General features: G+C 39.2%; 1 protein-coding gene across 20 annotated transcripts in view; it reads right to left on the minus strand.

Annotated features, from left to right (window-relative positions):
- CMKLR2 (chemerin chemokine-like receptor 2) overlaps nucleotides 1-17,628 on the minus strand; it is a 47,386-nt gene that overhangs the window by 9,535 nt on the left and 20,223 nt on the right. For 4 of the 20 annotated variants that reach the window (XM_044937619.1, XM_044937606.1, XM_006063635.4 and 1 more), the window contains exon 2: nucleotides 4,002-4,064. The exons of 2 other annotated variants lie outside the window; for them this stretch is intronic. The gene's annotated coding sequence lies outside the window, so the exon portion shown is untranslated. Of the gene's footprint in view, nucleotides 1-4,001; nucleotides 4,065-8,693; nucleotides 8,888-9,632; nucleotides 9,662-10,898; nucleotides 11,057-12,507; nucleotides 12,673-17,628 lie in introns of those variants that run through there. 14 more of the 20 variants (XM_025278084.2, XM_025278078.2, XM_025278085.2 and 11 more) reach the window with 9 other exon arrangements.

Below are 17,628 nucleotides of genomic sequence, written 5' to 3' on the forward strand. Positions count from 1 at the left end.
CATAAAACTTTTTCTGTTTTTGAGAAGAGGAGATATTAATGAAGACTCAGATAAAACTGGAGGAATGTCTGAACAATTAAAAAAAACCCTGGCTAGGCAATAACCAGAAATGAAGATGCGGAGCAGGCCAACTCAGAATCCAGATTTAAAGGAAACTTTCACATTCATTAAACAGGAAAAATGAAACTGTCTTGGCTGGCCGTGGCTTTCCATTGAGACGTCACATATTTTTCTCAATTTGGAAGTACACAAAACATCGCCAAGATGAGTCCTTTTGACTTGACTGAAAAAGAGGAAATAGCTACTGTATTTGTCTTAAACCATATGTGCTGCTGAAAAGCAAATAAATAATTCTGACTGAAATAAAGACAGAAAGATCTCCATGATCTTAAATCTTTTGAGTAGACTCTGAAGTGAGTGCCAAGCTGTATTGTGGACATGAATATAAAAAAGGTCCGCCTGAGTCCATCAGAAATGTGTGAAAAATGCTTGGTGTGGAGCAAAGTTCAGAGAAGCACCCCCTGAGGTTTGTGGTTTGGTTTCCAAAGAACGTGGAGGGGCATGTTTACCGCAGGGATTCAGCTGCTGTGGGGAACCAAGTTGTCACATTCCTGGGTTATAGTTACATTGACACTCAAGTGACAAATATCTACTTCTGGAGCACAGAGCAGTTTATTGAATTAAGCAAATTGGTTTCTGATCTATGCAGGCTTAATAGATGGTAAAGCTGAAACTCTTTCCTGAATAAATAGATTTCACTACAAGAGTCCTGGCAGAAAAAATAGTGATAAACATTCCATAATATCCAGATGATTTGGGGAAAGAACATCTGGTAGAAATGTGTATCTTTAAGTGTGGTTTTAAATGAGACTTGACTGTAGAGGGAAACATTTATTTACCTTGACAAAACACAAAGATTCCTTCTGGCAGAACATTTGGTGAATGCAAAGGAGTTTAATTTAGTTTCATATTGTTGAGTTAGATGGGTTGTCATGGACCACTGCAAAAATGTACACCTAACAGAATCTTAAGAAAATTTAAGGTCTAATCTGCTTCAGCCAGAGAGAAGGTTTTGATGTTGCTGACCATTGTCTGCCTGTGTAGAATTTCCCTTGTTGTCGTTGTTGTTTAGTCACTAACTCGTGTCTGACCCTTTTGCAATCCCATAGACTGTGGCCCGCCAGGCTCCTTGTGTCCATGGGATTTACCAGGCAAAAATACTGGAGAGCGTTGCCATTTCTTTCTCCAGGGAATCTTCCCCACCCAGGGATCAAACCCATTGGCAGGTGGGTTCTTTACCACTGAGACACCGGTGAAGCCCCAGAATTCCCCCATTTACCCTGATAAAGAACTCAAGAATGCATCTCCTATGAAATGTATCTCCCATGAAAACCATAGGGAACCTTGAGGATATCTATATCCTGCTTCTGATTGAATGACAAAAATAAGCAGGAAGAATCAATGGACATGAGAGAGAAACTCTTTGGTGAAAACCCAAATCCATCAATCAGCAAACATATGTGATCAGTAAATTATATCTCTCAAAAGCTGTCTACTTAGGGAAGAGACTTTGTTCAAAAGCATGTGTGTGAGAGAGAGAGAGAAAGAGAGTGGGGGAGGGTTATTTGAGGTCATTGCTCAATATTTTTCACTCACTATCAAACATAAACAGTATACCACACCCCAGTTTGTTCTCAAGATGTTTGGCACCAGCAGAATATTTTGTTGCCCTTTGGAAAGATGACCTCTGCTTGGAAGGTGTTGGGACACAGCAGTATTTTATAAAGATTCCCTGTTTATTCACCCAAGAGAAGCAAGGGAGTTTTAAATGGAAATTGAAGGTTGAGTGTGATACTGATGGTTAAACGGTTATTGTTGGATTGCTTCTTTCCACCCCAAGCCCTGGCAGAGCCTATCCTTGAGTAAGAGGCATCTAGGCAATGGCACCCCACTCCAGGACTCTTGCCTGGAAAATCCCACGGACGGAGGAGCCTGGTGCGCTGCAGTCCATGGGGTTGCTAAGAGTCAGACACAACTGAGCGACTTCACTTTCACTTTTCACTTTCATGCATTGGAGAATGACATGGCAACCCACTCCAGTATTCTTGCCTGGAGAATCCCAGGGACGGGTAGCCTGGTGGCCTGCCATCTCTGGGGTCGCATAGAGTCGGACACGACTGAAGTGACTTAGCAGCAGCAGCAGCAGCCTATCTATCTGTAGCTCCCATTTATTCCTTAGTGCCACACATTAAGACAAATGTTAATATCCCTTATTAGGAAAATGGGCATATTAGGATAAGTGAAAGTGTTTTGGTTTGACTGGAAAAGACAAAACCAATCAAGGGAATGTTTTGGTAATGAAGGCCTTTGAAAGTCATGCTAGTTAAGGTTTTATTCCATTGTGAGTTAGGAGCAAATAAAACTATTTGTAATAGTGAGTGTCATCACTGAATTTTTGTAAAGATCGTCTGGAGGCAGTTTGGGACATATTGACACACTTGAGGTCAAAGATGGAAGGGCCCCTAGGCAGTGAGAGTTAGAACGGAGATGAGGGAGACATATTGGAAAGACATTCATTTAGGAAATGAATAGAATCTTTTAGGAAGCTTAGCTAAGCTAGGGTAACACTCACAATAACTTTTTACTGACTTGGCTTTGAAACTCAACCCTGGGTTTAAACACTAGCTAATTTCAAGGATTTCCCTGGTGATCCAGTGGTTAAGACTGTGCTTTCACTGCAGGGGGCATAGTTTGATCCCTGATAGGGGAATTAAAAGGCTTCCTAGGTGGCGCTAGTGGTAAAGAACCTGCCTGCCAATGCGGGAGATGGAATGGATGTGAGTTCGATCCCTGGGTCAGAAAGATCCCCTGGAGAAGTGCATGGCAACCCACTCTAGTATTCTTGCCTGGAGAAGCCCATGGACAGAGAAGCCTGTGATCCCATGGGGTCACAAAGAGCCAGATATAACTAAAGTGACTTAGCATATAGGGGAACTAAAAACCCACAAGTCATAAAGAAATGCAGGTAGGAACCCTCTTACACTGTTGGTGGGAATGCAAATTAACACAGCCACTATGGAGAACAGTATGGAGATTCCTTAAGAAATTAGGAATAAAACTACCTTAAGACCCAGCAATCCCACTACAGGGCATATACTCTGAGGAGACCATAACTGAAAAAGACACATGTACCCCAATATTTGCTGCAGCACTATTTACAATACTGGGACATGGAAGGAACCTAGATGTCCATCGACAGATGAATAGATAAGGAAGTTTTGGTGCATGTACACAATGGAATATTACTCAGCTATAAAAAGGAACACATTTGAGTCAGTTTAATGAGGTGGATGAATCTAGGGCCTATTATACAGAGTGAAGTAAGTCAGAAAGAGAAAGATAAATATTGTATATTAATACATATAAATGGAATTTAAAAAGATGGTAACAATGATCGTTCAGGGTAACAAAGGAGACAGACGTAAAGAATAGACTTTTGGGCTCAGTGGGAGAAGGAAAGGGTGGGATGATTTTCAGAGACTAGCGCTGAAACATATGCATTACCATATGTAAAACAGCCAGCCACTGGGAGTTTGCAGTATGATGCAGAGAACCCAAAGCCAGGGCTCTGTGACAGCCCGGAGGGATGGGATGGAGAAGAGGTGTGAATGGGGTTCAAGAAGGAGGGGACATAAGTATACCTCTTACTGATTCATGTTGATATATGGCAAAAACCAGCATGATATTATAGTTATCCTCTAATTAAAAATTAAAAAAAAAAAATTTAGAAAGAAATGGAGTTAGGGAAGAGAAAATTTTTTCTTTAGTTAAAAAAATAAATTGACCAAGTGGACATGAAGTGATACCTATTTTCACTCTGTTGGGATCAAGGTCTTTTCATAAAAGGCACTTGCTGAGTGATTTACACGTCTAACCCTCATGCTTCATTGGGACAGTTCAAGAGAACATAGCACATATTTGAAAGGTCAGTGCCTACTTACACAACAGTTGATTTGACGTTCCACCCAGAGGTTTATGTCCTGATTTGCACAATCTGTTAAGCTCTGTGGATTTGGGGGAGGAAAACAGAGTGAATGAATAACCTTAGGTTAGGGAGAAATTTTCAGGCTTAATTCTTTTTGCAAGACTTTAAGATAATTAACACATGGGTGTAATTTAAATATCAGACCACAAAGGGGTCTATTGCCTCTGGAATCAGAATACCTGACTTCAAATCCTAGTCCTATCTCTTCTGGCTGTGGATTTTTGGACAAATCACCTGCTACCTTGAAACATCAGTTTCCTCATTTGCAAAATGAGAGCAGTAATAGTTCGAAGTCATAGCGTTGCTATGATGATTACATAAGGAAATCCTCAAAAAAAGGTTAGCTCAGTGCCTGGCACACAGAGCATGCTCAGTAATTATAGCTATTTATCACTACCATTTTTTAAGTGTTTCCTTGTGATAAAGAAAGCAAAGTGCTGAAGAACTGATGCTTTTGAATTGTGGTGTTGGAGAAGACTCTTGAGAGTCCTTGGACTGCAAGGAGATCCAACCAGTCCATCCTAAAGGAGATCAGTCCTGAATATTCACTGGGAAGGACTGATGCTGAAGCTGAAGCTGAATCTCCAATACTTTGGCCACCTGATGCAAAGAACTGGAAAAGATCCTGATGCTGGGATGGAGAAGGAGATGACAGAGGATAAGATGGTTGGATGGCATCACTGACTTGATGGACATGAGTTTGAGCAAGCTCTGGGAGTTGGTGATGGACAGGGAAGCCTGGCGTGCTGTAGTCCATGGTGTCACAAAGAGTCAGACACAACTGAGCCACTGAACTGAACTGTGATGAGAACTCTTAGGATTTATTTACATTTTTAATACTTATTTATTTAGCTGTGCCAGGTCTTAATTGCGGCACTCGAGATCTTCCATCTTTGTTGCAGCCTGAGGGAGCTTTAATTGAAGGAAGTGGGATATAGTTCTCCGGCCAGGGAGTGAACCCAGGCCCCCTGCTTTGGGAGTCTTACCCGTTAGATTACCAGGGAAGTTCCAATTACTACCAGTTTAAGACTAAAAGCAGTACACAATAGAGGGTTAGAAGGAAAGTAGAAAGATAATGGGATTTCTTTATGTCACTTTAGGAGAAGAGTGAGAAGACTTAAGGAGAGATTTTAAACTTGCTTTGTTTTGTGTGCTTTATATTATGAAAAATACCGAATCTGGACTGAGATCACACACTGTCAGATGCCTGTCCTCCAAAGGAAGTTGGGGAACCCTTGGGTCTAGCCCCAAATGCCAGTACTATCCCTATATCTGACCAAGAGTGGTGAGAAAACAGAACACTATAAAGATTATATTTCTCTTATTCTTTAAAAAAGCTATTTTTCACCTTTTATTAAAGATCTAGGTCTTTATCTCGCTTTTCTCCAAATTTTTTTCTTTTCTTTTCTTCTTTTGCTGTGCCACATAGCACACTGGATCTTAGTTCCTCAGCCAGGGATTGAACCCTGCAGTATAAGAGCAGAGTCTTAACCACTGGACCACCAGGGAAGTCCCACTTTTCTCCAAATTTTGTCTGGAATCTGGGACAGAATCACCCCAATTAACAATGTAATGTTTCAAACCCTTGGTCAGAGCAAATTTTAAAAATGTTCTTCAAAAAGGATTTCTGTACATGCAAATAATTTTTTAGCAAGAAGAAGTGGGCACTTAATTTGGAAACTTTGATGCTAGAGGACTTCTGTAACTTTATTTTTGTAAGGCATATGACTAGCTAGCTATTGGACATCTGAATTGTTCGATTTATGTCATGGATATATCCATCCACATAAGCGATCAAAAGTAGAGCTTTAACCCTTTTTAGTGTCTTCTGGGCAATATTATGTTTACTGAAGAACTGATTTTGGAAGCAAAAATCACAACAAGGTACCTACCGGATTATAAAACTTCTCATAGATACCATCCATGGTTTAGTCAGTAAAAAAAAAAAAGTCAAACACGACTATGTTGGTGTGCATCAAAAATCTTTAACCATGACCTGATATCTCTGCAGACAAACACATGCTTCAGCAAAGTCAGGGACACACAGTAGAAGCTTGTGCTGCTGCTGTACCACACTTCTGTTTTCTGAAGCCTTCGCACTGAAGATGTTTTGATCTTAATCACATATTGCTGTGACACGGACAGAAATCTAGGAGAAACATCCAGTTTAGGATGAAACTGAACTGGCCAGCTACTACATGCTTATTTCAATTTTTATCAAGATATTTCCTTCTTTTAAAAAAGAAAGGTGGTAGTGCAGTGACTGAGGCTCCAAGCTCCCAATGCAGAGGGCCCAAGTTCAATTCCTGGTTGGGGAACTAGATCCCACATACCCAACTGAGAGTTCACATGCCACAATTAAGATCCCACATGCCACAACTGAGATCTGGAGCAGCCGAATAAGTAAGTAAATATTTGTTAAAACAAATAAATAGCTAAGAAAATTAAAAAGAAGAGAGAAGGCTAGTCTCCAAAAGGAGAAAAAACAGTACTCAAGTAATTCACAAAATATATTGAAGTTTCAGCCACTTCACAAAACAATACTATTCATCATACAGAGAGATGGTTAGTGAACTTGGTAAAGCGGGGGGAAGGGAAACTTGTGTTGGTAGCAAAAGTAATGTTTTTTCAAAATAGCAGCAAAAAAGTAGGAGGAGGGAGGGACAACAGTTCTAGAATTTCCTCCCATTCATACAAGATTATGCCTGAAAATATTTCTGCCATTTTTTTCACTTAGAGGAAATAGAAATGAGTATAGGATCAAATGTAGTAATGGAAGGCAAAATAAAGCACCAGGTGAAAGATTTGCCATTGATAAAAACCAAACAGTTGGATACCAAAGTCATCATTGCAATGGTTTAGAAACATTCTTCATGAACACTTTAAATTATTTGATGGTAGTGAAAGTAAGCTAGTAGGCTCAGCACTCCACTTTATCACTGTCCGTCTATATGAGGTATAGTTGGTTGAAGTCTGCAAAAACAGATTTTGAGAAGACCATTGGAAAAAGAAGTAATGCAAAAGAAAGGACTCGAGACTAAATTACATTTGTTGGAATGGTTGAAGGAATCGGTAAGAAAGGAAGGCTGTTTACAATAGTCAAGCCATGGAACCAACATAAGCATCTATCAACAGTTGAATGGATAAAGAAGATGTGGTATATATGTACAATCAATATTATTTAGTCATTTAAAAGAACAAAATAATGCTGTTTGTAGCAAAATGGATGGAACTGGAGTCTATCAGACTAAGTGAAGCCAGACAGAGAAAGACAAATACTACATGATATTGCTTACATGTTGAATTAAAAAAAAATGATACAAATTAACTTATTTACAAAACACAGACTCACAGATTTAGAGGATGAATTTATGGTTACCAGCTGGGACAGGTCGGGAGGAGACATAGATTGGGAGCTTGGGACTGACAAGTACACACTGCTATATTTAAAATAGATAACCAACAAGGACCTACTGTATAGCACAGGAAATGCTACTCAATATTCTCTAATAATGTAAATGGGGAAAGAATTTTTTAAAAAATAGACTTGTGTATATATATAACTGAATCACTTTGCTGAACACCTGAAACTAACGCAACACTGTTAATCAACTATATTCCAATATTAAAAAATTTAAAATAAAGGCGGTCTGAGAGCTGTTTTCATATACCTGAAGATGAGGAAAAAATAAAACATTTATTCTGTGTGGTTCCAATGTTGAAGCTAGGGCAAAAAATTACTTGGCACAATAGCTAGGAAAAGTTTGGCTTAGTAGTACCCAAAACTTATAGCTGTTCAAAATCTATCAGCCAACAAACAAACAAAGAGATCCATGGCACTGGGTGGGCATGAAGGGGGCTGAATGGCTGCTGACGGGGACATTTTAGAAGGTATTGACATCTGTATTTAGAGGGTATTTAACATCATCCATCAAGGACAAGAATCTATGATAATAGATATTACTTTGGAGATTTTATTCTCTACTTACTGATTGGGAAACTGAAGGTGAGGAAACTTAAGGAAATTGCAAAAACCATTCAGTTGGCAAATTAGAATGGTTAGATTCTTACTAAAATGTGTAAGTGCCCAAGTTCTTACCCTCTAGGCACCCAAGGTATAAGAATCCTTTCTCCAGAGTGTTTAAAGCAATAGTTTCTAAGAACAACACTGAAATGAGAGTATAATTCTACTTTTCTAGAGCCATAATTGGTTGAATAAAAAGCAAAATAAATAAACCCCTCTTCCTTCCAAGTAAGGAGGAAGTTCAGAATAATGTAAGAAAAGAAAGGTGCTTTGGGGACTTTCCTAGCCATCCAGTGGTTAAGACTCTGATCTTCTGTTGCAGGGGGCACAGGTTCAATCCCTGGTCAAGGACCTAAAATCCTGCTTGTTGTGAAGCAAAAAAAAAAAGTAGCTACACTGTTTTTTAATTAGACTCTTTCCCACCATTCCTCACCCCACAACCCCACCTCCAGGCTGGATGGATCCAGCTTATAAGAAGTTTTGGTCTTTGAGCTTCTGTTGTGGCTACACATCAGAGCTGTGCCAGAGATCCATATTTATCCAGAATCTGTTCTATTCCTGGGCGTGGTTCTAACTTTGCTGTTAAAGTTACTGCAAATGTAGAAACGTGAAGAACAAAATTACCAGACCAGGAACCTAAACCAATGCTCATCCAGCCATGGCAGCTGTGTTCTGAGGACATCCAGGCAAATACCTATCCTTTACTACTCCACAGCTGGCGAAGTCTCAAGTCCCCTTGTGGCCTGGACCACGTAGGTACTGCATCTGCCCAAGAGCCTCTTCTTTCCCCCAGGACTCCACTGTGACTTCTTCTTGTCCTACAAAGGGCAAGACTATTTTCAAATGGTGTATATCCAGGACCTGGACTATCACTTCAAGCACAGGACATGGGTGAGAGAGAAAAGAAAATCAGAAAGAGGAAGAAAAATTTAACCCAGTTTCTAGTTCTGATCAAAGCCCTCCAACCAAACCCCATTATGAGACTCTCAGGACTCCACTTTGTCCTCACCTTGCAGAGCCCTTGAGGGAAACGGGGTTCTTGTCCCCTAGAAGTTAGCATGACCCACCATCGCATCTCAAGTTTTTCTTCTTGTCTTTGATATGTGTCTTATTAAAACAAATGAGAGCTATTTTATCTCAATACACTACTACGTGGATCGTGTGTGATCCATCTCTGAATATCTGGACATGTTACTCTATTTACTCCAGGATTCCTTTAGTGTTATCCCAGTCCCAGAATATTTTCATATTGGCTTTCCCCATTGGTCCACCCACAAATTCAGAGTACATGACGTAGGGCCAAGACTTTGGTGAGGCAAGTGAAGTTGGGTCATGCAAGTACAGGGTCAGATCCTGACTCCACTTAAAATTTTGGTATTTTGTTCAGCATGGACTTCTTGTATTCATTTTGTTTACTGAGATTTTTGGTGTCATAATGTTTGACCCCATTGACGTTCATTGGTATTAGGTAGCCTGGTGTGTTGAAAGAACACTGGAACTCAGAAAAGATGGTTCTAAGTTTTTGTCCTACGTGTCATCACTCTAAGACTTTGTATGAGTTACCTTCCTACTTAGGATCCCAGGTGCCAAATCTGAAAGATACAGGTGACACTGAGTTTAAACTTTCACTAGAAGATCAAATATGGCAGTACAAAGTATTCTAGCCCTTTTATTCTCTGTGCCTCCAAGTAGCATCAAATCCAGTGCTTTGCCTAGAGTGAGTATTCAAAAAATGTCTACTAGTAAGTGGCTTTTTGAACACTGGAACACAAATATGGACCAAAGCCCAGAACAAAATGCCTACACAAATTAAAAACACTTTGCAAATGAAAACAAAACCTCCCCAGACAAGAATCCTGTCCCTCCCTCATGCTCTTCGGAGAAAAAAAATGGATTTGAATTCATTTAAGTGTGGCAAAATCTTGTTGCTTCCCCACCCCCCCCCCCCGCCCCCAGGAAATATTCTATTCAAATATCTCAGGTTCTGAGTGAACCAGACTTGTGTAATCCTTCATCCCTCAGAGATTTCTTTCCATCTAAAGACACCAGTACCACCCTTGGTGAGTCAGAGTTCATAAAATGTAACATCTGCGAGAAAAGTTTATAAACACACAGCCCTGCCTGAAATTGTCATAGAGCTGCAGAAGACATGAGACTTCCCCTTCCTAACTAGATCTTCATACAGTATTTAAGTTTGCATAATTAGAAAGTAGGGAGAGACAGTATTTGTTCACATAGCCCATATTCCTTTTTATTTCCTCCTCTTTTTTCCTTGACAAATGACAGAAGGAAGGAAGGGAGGGAGGGAGGAAGGCAAGAGGGGAAAGACAAGGGAGGTAGGAAGATATTGATAAAACATATGATTTTATTTTGAGTGCTATTTTCCTTATTCCTAGCTCATTTTAAATTATGGCCATTTTTTACATTTACTTACTCTCTGACCAATGGTAGAAAATTGAGGCAAGGACCACTTTAAAAAAATACATATATAAGTATTTTATTTATTTGGCTGCACTGAGTCTTAGTTGCAGCATGTGGGATCTTTAGTCTAGCATTTGAACTCTTCGTTGCAGCATGTGGGATCTTTAGTCTAGCATTTGAACTCTTCGTTGCAGCATGTGGGATCTAGTTACCTGACCAGGGGTCAAACCTGGGCTTGCGGCATTGGAAGCATGGAGTCTTAGCCACTGGACCACCAGGGAAGTCCTAAGAACCACTTTTGAGACCTCAACTACGTTATTTTGCAAACTGGTTCTGAACACAGTAAAAATATTCAGTAAATAATTTTAATATATTTAATTTGTTTCTTTTATATTTAGTATTACTCACCTTGCCTCAGAAACACCTTGCCTCTGGTACTTCAGGAAAATAAAGTGATCTTCTCAAGGTCATTAGTATGGTGGTTCATGAGAAAGACATAGGCATATATCTGGTATATGTAGGCATATATGATCTCAGTACAGATCTTCCTTGATCGGGTTTATATTCTGACGGTGAAAAAGTGAAAGTGTTAGTCGTTCAGTCATGTCCAACTCTATGCTACCTCATGGGCTGTAGCCCACCAGGCTCTTTTGTCCATGGAATTCTCCAGGCAAGAATACTGGAGTGGGTAGCCATTCCTTTCTCCATGGGATCTTTCCCATCCAGGGATTGAACCTGGGGGTCCGACATTGTAGGCAGATTCCTTACTGTCTGAGCCACCAGGGAAACCCATCGTAACTTGAAAATACTATAAGTCAAAAATGCATTTAATACACATAACCTTAGGAACATTACAGCTTAGCCAGCTGACCTTAAAAACATGGTCAGAACACTTAGCCTACAGCTGGGCAAAATCATCTGACACAAAGCCCATTTTATAATAAAGTGTTGAAGAGCTCATGTAATGTACTGAATACTATGCTGAAAGCGAAAAACAGACGGTTGTCTGGGCACAGAGCGGTTGTATCACTTGTTTACCCTGGAGATCACTTGGCTGCCTGGGAGCGGAGGCTGCTGCCATTGCCCAACATCACAACAGAGTATAGAGGTATATCATACACTATACATTGCTAGCTGGGAAAAGATCAAAACTCAAAGTACAGGGACTTCCCTGGTGGTCCAGTGGCTAAGACATGGTCCAGCACAGGGCGCCTGGTGGGGAAACTGGATCCCATATGCTGCAACTAAGAGCTTCTATGCTCCAACTAAAGGATCCCGCAAGCCACAGCAAAGATTGAAGATCTGCATGCTGCAACTGAGACCTGGCAGAGCCAAATAAAAAAATAAAAATAAACATTTTTTAAAAATCTTTAAAAAAATTGAAGTAGAATTTCTATTGAATGTGTATCATTTTCACACAACTGTAAAGTGAAAAAATTGTAAGTTGAATCATTGTAAGTTGGGGATGGTCTGAACTTTGGATAATTCAAAAGCCAAGCACTTCTCCAAGTACTCAAGCACAAAGGAGCAGTCAGAAAATATCTGAGCACCTATACAAATAACACAATATATGTATTAAATGAACAAAATGTAGGCAGTGTATTTCCTGACAAGGAACTTGGATGAAACTCAGTAGCAAATCACTTGATATCCTGGATGCGATAAAATCTCTTTTTAAAAATTCTAGTTTTAGAACAAGTTCCTCTCTCTCTTCTGCAAATCACAGCTTTTCTCTAATAAGATAAAGTCACATAAACTACTTCAAGTCTAAAGTCTGATTCCCTGAAGCTATGTTTAATAACTCATGTGACTATTTATTAAAAAAAAAAACCTTGCCATTTCTAAGCTCTATTTCAATGGCACTTAAGAACAGTCATATTAATAATAAGCATAGATGCCTTGAGTCTAAAACACTTTAGTTTTGCTTTCATTCAACACAAAGTTTTGAAGGTTCTAGAGAGATAGTCAGAATGGTTATTCTACTGCTTCTAAAAAAGTCGAATTCCACCATACTGACCTGGAAAATGCGGCTGAAAGGCAGTGTCCAGAATGTCCTTTAGAATTTACCTATCTTCTTTCACTTCAGAACTTGCTTGTTAAGCAATACCTGCACTGAACTTTATGCCAGTTACAGCACAAAGCAAATCATCGTCTCAGACAGGTTTTCCCGGCTGCGATGTGCTTAGACAGCCGTCACAGGACCTGAATTATTTCCCTAAAGTGGATTTGGTAAGCCTACATTAAAGAGATACATACCTATGAACTAATGGTTTATTCCATGCCTTTTCACCATCCACAAGCAGGGGATAGATGCACCCAGAAGGTTTCCCCACAACCCCCTTCACCTGCATTTCCATGGGATGGGCACCATTCACCAAATGTACTGAGATCAGTGCCCTTGGGTGACCTCTTCTGACCTCTGAATATACTAAATTTCTGCCTAACACATGCTTTCTCCTTGACCATGAGCTTAATCAAAGTCAAGAAAGGGATGCGGCAGTTTAGAAAAACAGAAGGGGGAGTGAATTTGCCCTTGGCTGTTGTGATAGAATTGAGGGAGTATTTGTCCAACTCTGCTTGAGTTGTCAGAATGCACCTGGAGGTACTGTGTTCTTTCCTGGAAATTAAATTTATGAAGAAGGATACACTGGAACATGTCCAGAAGAGAGGGAACAGGATGAAGGGAAAGCTTAAAATGACATCATGGGAGGAGTTTTGGATGACATGGTTCTAGCTGTTTATTCTGGAAAAGAAAGATCAGGGTAACATTTTTTTCATGCAGAGGCAGGAAATATTTTATCTGGCTAGAGGGTAAAGCTAAGACTATGAGGGAAAGAGACATTTTAACTCAATATAAAGCAAAACTTTCTTAAGATTATAAATAGCTGTTAAAAGGGGCATTTGTTCATTTAATAGGTATCTTCTGAATATCTCCTATGTGTTCAAGGCCCCAATGAAACAGTGCTGAATAGTAATGAAATGAAGCCATGGAGCTTTTGGTCAAGTACAAAGCTTTGTTAGATGATGGTGCAGATCTCATTCTTAAGAGATGTTTAATGAGACAACAATAAGCTGAAGGTTTTTCTGACATCAAACGTGACTGGACTTAATGTCTAAAGTTCTGCCAACCCTGAAACTCCAGGTTTTGGTTACTCTAATGTTATACTTGGTACAGTTTGATGGCTCTCCTGGCTATGGATCAGGATGTACAGCTGATTCTGTGGCTTAGTCATGGTCTTCTATCCATCATGTATATATGCGGTGCTGTCTCTAAGTATTTTATTTGTTTTTTTATAAATTTTTTCTGCTAAGTGTTTAAGATAGATAGGGTAGCATGAAGGGTAGAGAGAAAACACTAGAACAGTTCCTTCATATGTGATGTACAATGAAGGGAAACAATTTTCTTATATCCCCTATTCACCCCCAAATATCTGGTTGTCATTTCTGTTACTTTTATTCTTTTTCCATTATTGTTTGTGGAATGAGAGTTCTCTTCCCTTACAGATTAGTTTCAATTCTTTAATTTCTTTGAAAGTGGTTGGGGTCAGGGTGGCTAAACACCATAGAATCATAGTCCTTGAAGTGAGATAAGATAATGGAGATAATCTACTCTAGTCCTTCCATCTTATACACAAGAAAACAGAAATTTAGCAGAACACTTTAAAACACTGAATACAAAGGACAGAAGCACCAATAACCACTCAAATTTTAGGCAGAATATTGACTTTTGGAAAAGAAAGTTTTACAAAGAATCAAATAGAGGGACTTCCCTGGTGGTCTTGTGGTTAAGGCTTGGAGCTCCCAATGCAGAGGCATGGGTTCCAACCTTGGTTGGGGAGCTAAGAACCCACACGGCATGGCCAAAAAATAAATAAATAAATAAAGTAGAACTTTTAGAAATTACAAAGTTAACCTTGAAATTTAATTTAATGGATACATAAAATTGTAGTTTATACTCAGTTGAAGGGAGAATGTAAACTAGAAGACACATCTGAAGAAGTTATCCAAAATGTAGTATAGAAAGATGATGATATGCAAGATATGAAAGAAAGGCTAAAAATGAGGAATGGAGAATATCTAATATATATCAACTCAGAGTTTCAGGACCTGGAAATTTCCGTAAATGCCTAGAACCAACAAGTATCCCAGCTTTTGGTGAGAGGCTCTATGTGCTTGTTGGGAGGAGGGTGCATTTTTCAGCTCCGCCTTAGCCTTCACCTCCCTTACACAGAATCTTAAGGTCACCGAGAGGTGAGAGCTTAGAGCCTTTTCAAGTCAGACTTGGCAATGCACAGAGCCATGAGCATGAGCATAATCCATACATGTGTGTGGCCTTCTTGATTCAGAAGCTTCAAAGAGACCCTCTGTATGTCTCATTCCCAGTTTTTAATTTTTTGGTTAGTCTAATGTTTTCACCCAACTGGTATCCATCACCTCAGGCAGCTGCAAAGTTAAGTAACTGCCTATAATTTTTTTTGAAAAATGCTTATGGGGAAAAAAATTTTTCACGCTGAATGAGCTCTGAGTTAAGTCAAATAAATCACCCAGAAAGTGGAATTTTCCAGGGAAAATTCCCATCCAACAGACAGGCCATACAATAATTCTCTGGGGATGAAGTTTTGAAAGAGCTTCAGCCCCTTTCTGTCCCTTCCCTTGGCTCTCAGGCTGCTGTTCTTCACCCTTCACCAGCAGGCTGTTGGTTTTTAAGAATATCATAAAGCAGGAGAGTATGAGATGGGACTAGGGAAAGTTAAAAATGCCATAGAGGGACTTCCCTAGTGGTCCAGAGGTTAAGAAACCATGCTTCAAATGTAGGGAGCATGATTTTGATCCCTGATTAGGGAACTAGGATCTTACCTGCTGAGTGGTGTGGCCAAAAAATTAAAAAAAAAAAAATATTTTTAACACAGAAAACTCGTTTCTTTCACTGAGATTGAGCTGTTTTTCCTCCTCTCCCTTCTCCTTCTCCTCCTTGTCTTTGACAAGCACTCCCCAGATTGTTGCAAGTCTTTGGGTAATTTCCAGAGTTCTGAAAAATTTGATTCTGACCATTTTGCCAGTTTATTGCGGCTTCTGTGAAAGAGGATTTTCTGAGATCCTTACTCCACTAATTTTGCTCATGTCACCTGGATAGGGAGTTTGAATTGGCATATTTTGTGTGTCTGGAAACCATTTGACTGAAACAGCATGGTGTTCTTTTAAAAATTCAGCTTATGAAATCAAAGAGGAGGAATAACCACTTAATAAATCTCTATGGAAAAACATATATTTTCCCACCATTTCCTTCTCTTTCTTAAACTTGCTTTAGTCTTAGAGACTATAAAAATGAATGAATAAATAAATGAATTAATGAAATTTGTGACTCACACAGTACAGGGACTGTACAGTTCAGTACAGGAACCTAAACATAATAGGCACTCAAAGAATGGTGCTGAACCAAAATAGATTAGCTCAAAATAGGAAAAAATGACCTGCTGTCTATTATATTTTATCCTATTTGTAACATTAAATATTTAGTTTTATATTTAGGTTTCCCACTTCTTTTAGTTTTTATGGGATATATCTTAGTTTGGGTAAAAATATAGGTTTAACAGTAAATTCTTTCTGTTAAAAATAGAAGAAAGGAGAAAAGAAGGAGGAGACAGAAAAGTATTCTTGTTAGCTGAAAAGATGGGGGCACCAACAAATTTTGCAAGTATTCTGACAAATACCTTGCAGAAACAAACTTATTTTCCATCAGAAAATTCATAACTAGCTCAATTGAAGGACATTAGGTAAAAAAAAACCTGTTTGGAAATAATCTGAAAACATACTTGTGTCTCATACCTTTCTTAATCTGTTATAATGAATGAGTCATAATATTTTAAGAGGATAAGAGCTGTTCATAATGAGTGCTAAGTTGAAAAGACTAAAAAGCTTTAGCAATATGATCATGAAACAACATAATATGATAGGGTGAGATAATGAGTCTTTCATTTCCTTTTTTAAAAAATTACAGAAATACTAAGTGGCTTTTTATTTTCCTTTACTTTTTGTTAGAGAAGATGTGAAAGTTAAATAGAATCTAGTTATGTTTCCACATACAAACACAGTAGTGCACAAATATTGACTAAATTTTGTAAAAATGTAATAAAAATGGTATAAAAACCATTTTATCTCTTCTCTTTGACTCCCCTTAATTAATAATGGATATAAAAGTAGGCCTTCAATTACAATTCTAAAGATTGTTATTGTTCAGTCACTCAGTCGTGTCTGACTGTTTGTGACCCCATGGACTGAAAGGAGTATGTCAACGTTGTATATTGTCAACCTGCTTATTTAACTTATATGCAGAGTACATCATGTGAAATGCCAGGCTGGATGAAGCACAAGCTGGAATCAAAATTGTCAGGAGAAATATCAATAATCTCAGATAAGCAAATGATACCACCCTTATGGCAGAAAGCAAAGAAGTAATAAAGAGCCTCTTGATGAAAGTGAAGGAGGAAAGTGAAAAAGCTGGCTTAAAACTCACTCAACATTAGAAAAAAAACTAAGATCATGGCATCTGGTCCCATCACTTCATGGAAAACAGATGGTGAAACAATGGAAACAGTGAGAGACTTTATTTTGGGGGACTCCAAAATCACTGCTGATGGTGACTGCAGCCATGAAATTAAAAGATGCTCCTAGGAAGAAAAGCTGTGACCAATCTAGACAGCATATATCTAGTAATGTCTTTTTGAAGCAGACATTACTTTCCCAACAAAGGTCCATCTAGTCAAAGCTATGGTTTTTCCAGTAGTCATGTAAGGATGTGAGAGTTGGACTCTAAAGAAAGCTGAGTGCCGAAGAATTGATGCTTTTGAACCGGGGTGTTGGAGAAGACTCTTGAGAGTCCCTTGGACAACAAGGAGATCCAACCAGTCCATCCTAAGGGAAATCGGACCTGAATATTCATTGGAAGGACTGATGCTGAAGGTGAAGCTCCAATACTTTGGTCACCTGATGGGAAGAACTGACTCATTAGAAAAGACCCTGATTCTGGGAAAGACTGAAGGCAGGAGGAGAAGGGGACGGCAGAGGATGAGATGGTTAGATGGCATCACCGACTCAATAGACATGGGTTTGGGTGAACTCCGGGAGTTGGTGATGGACA

The sequence above is a fragment of the Bubalus bubalis genome, chromosome 2 (genome assembly GCF_019923935.1).
Source record: "Bubalus bubalis isolate 160015118507 breed Murrah chromosome 2, NDDB_SH_1, whole genome shotgun sequence".
Classification (NCBI taxonomy): Eukaryota; Metazoa; Chordata; class Mammalia; order Artiodactyla; family Bovidae; genus Bubalus; species Bubalus bubalis.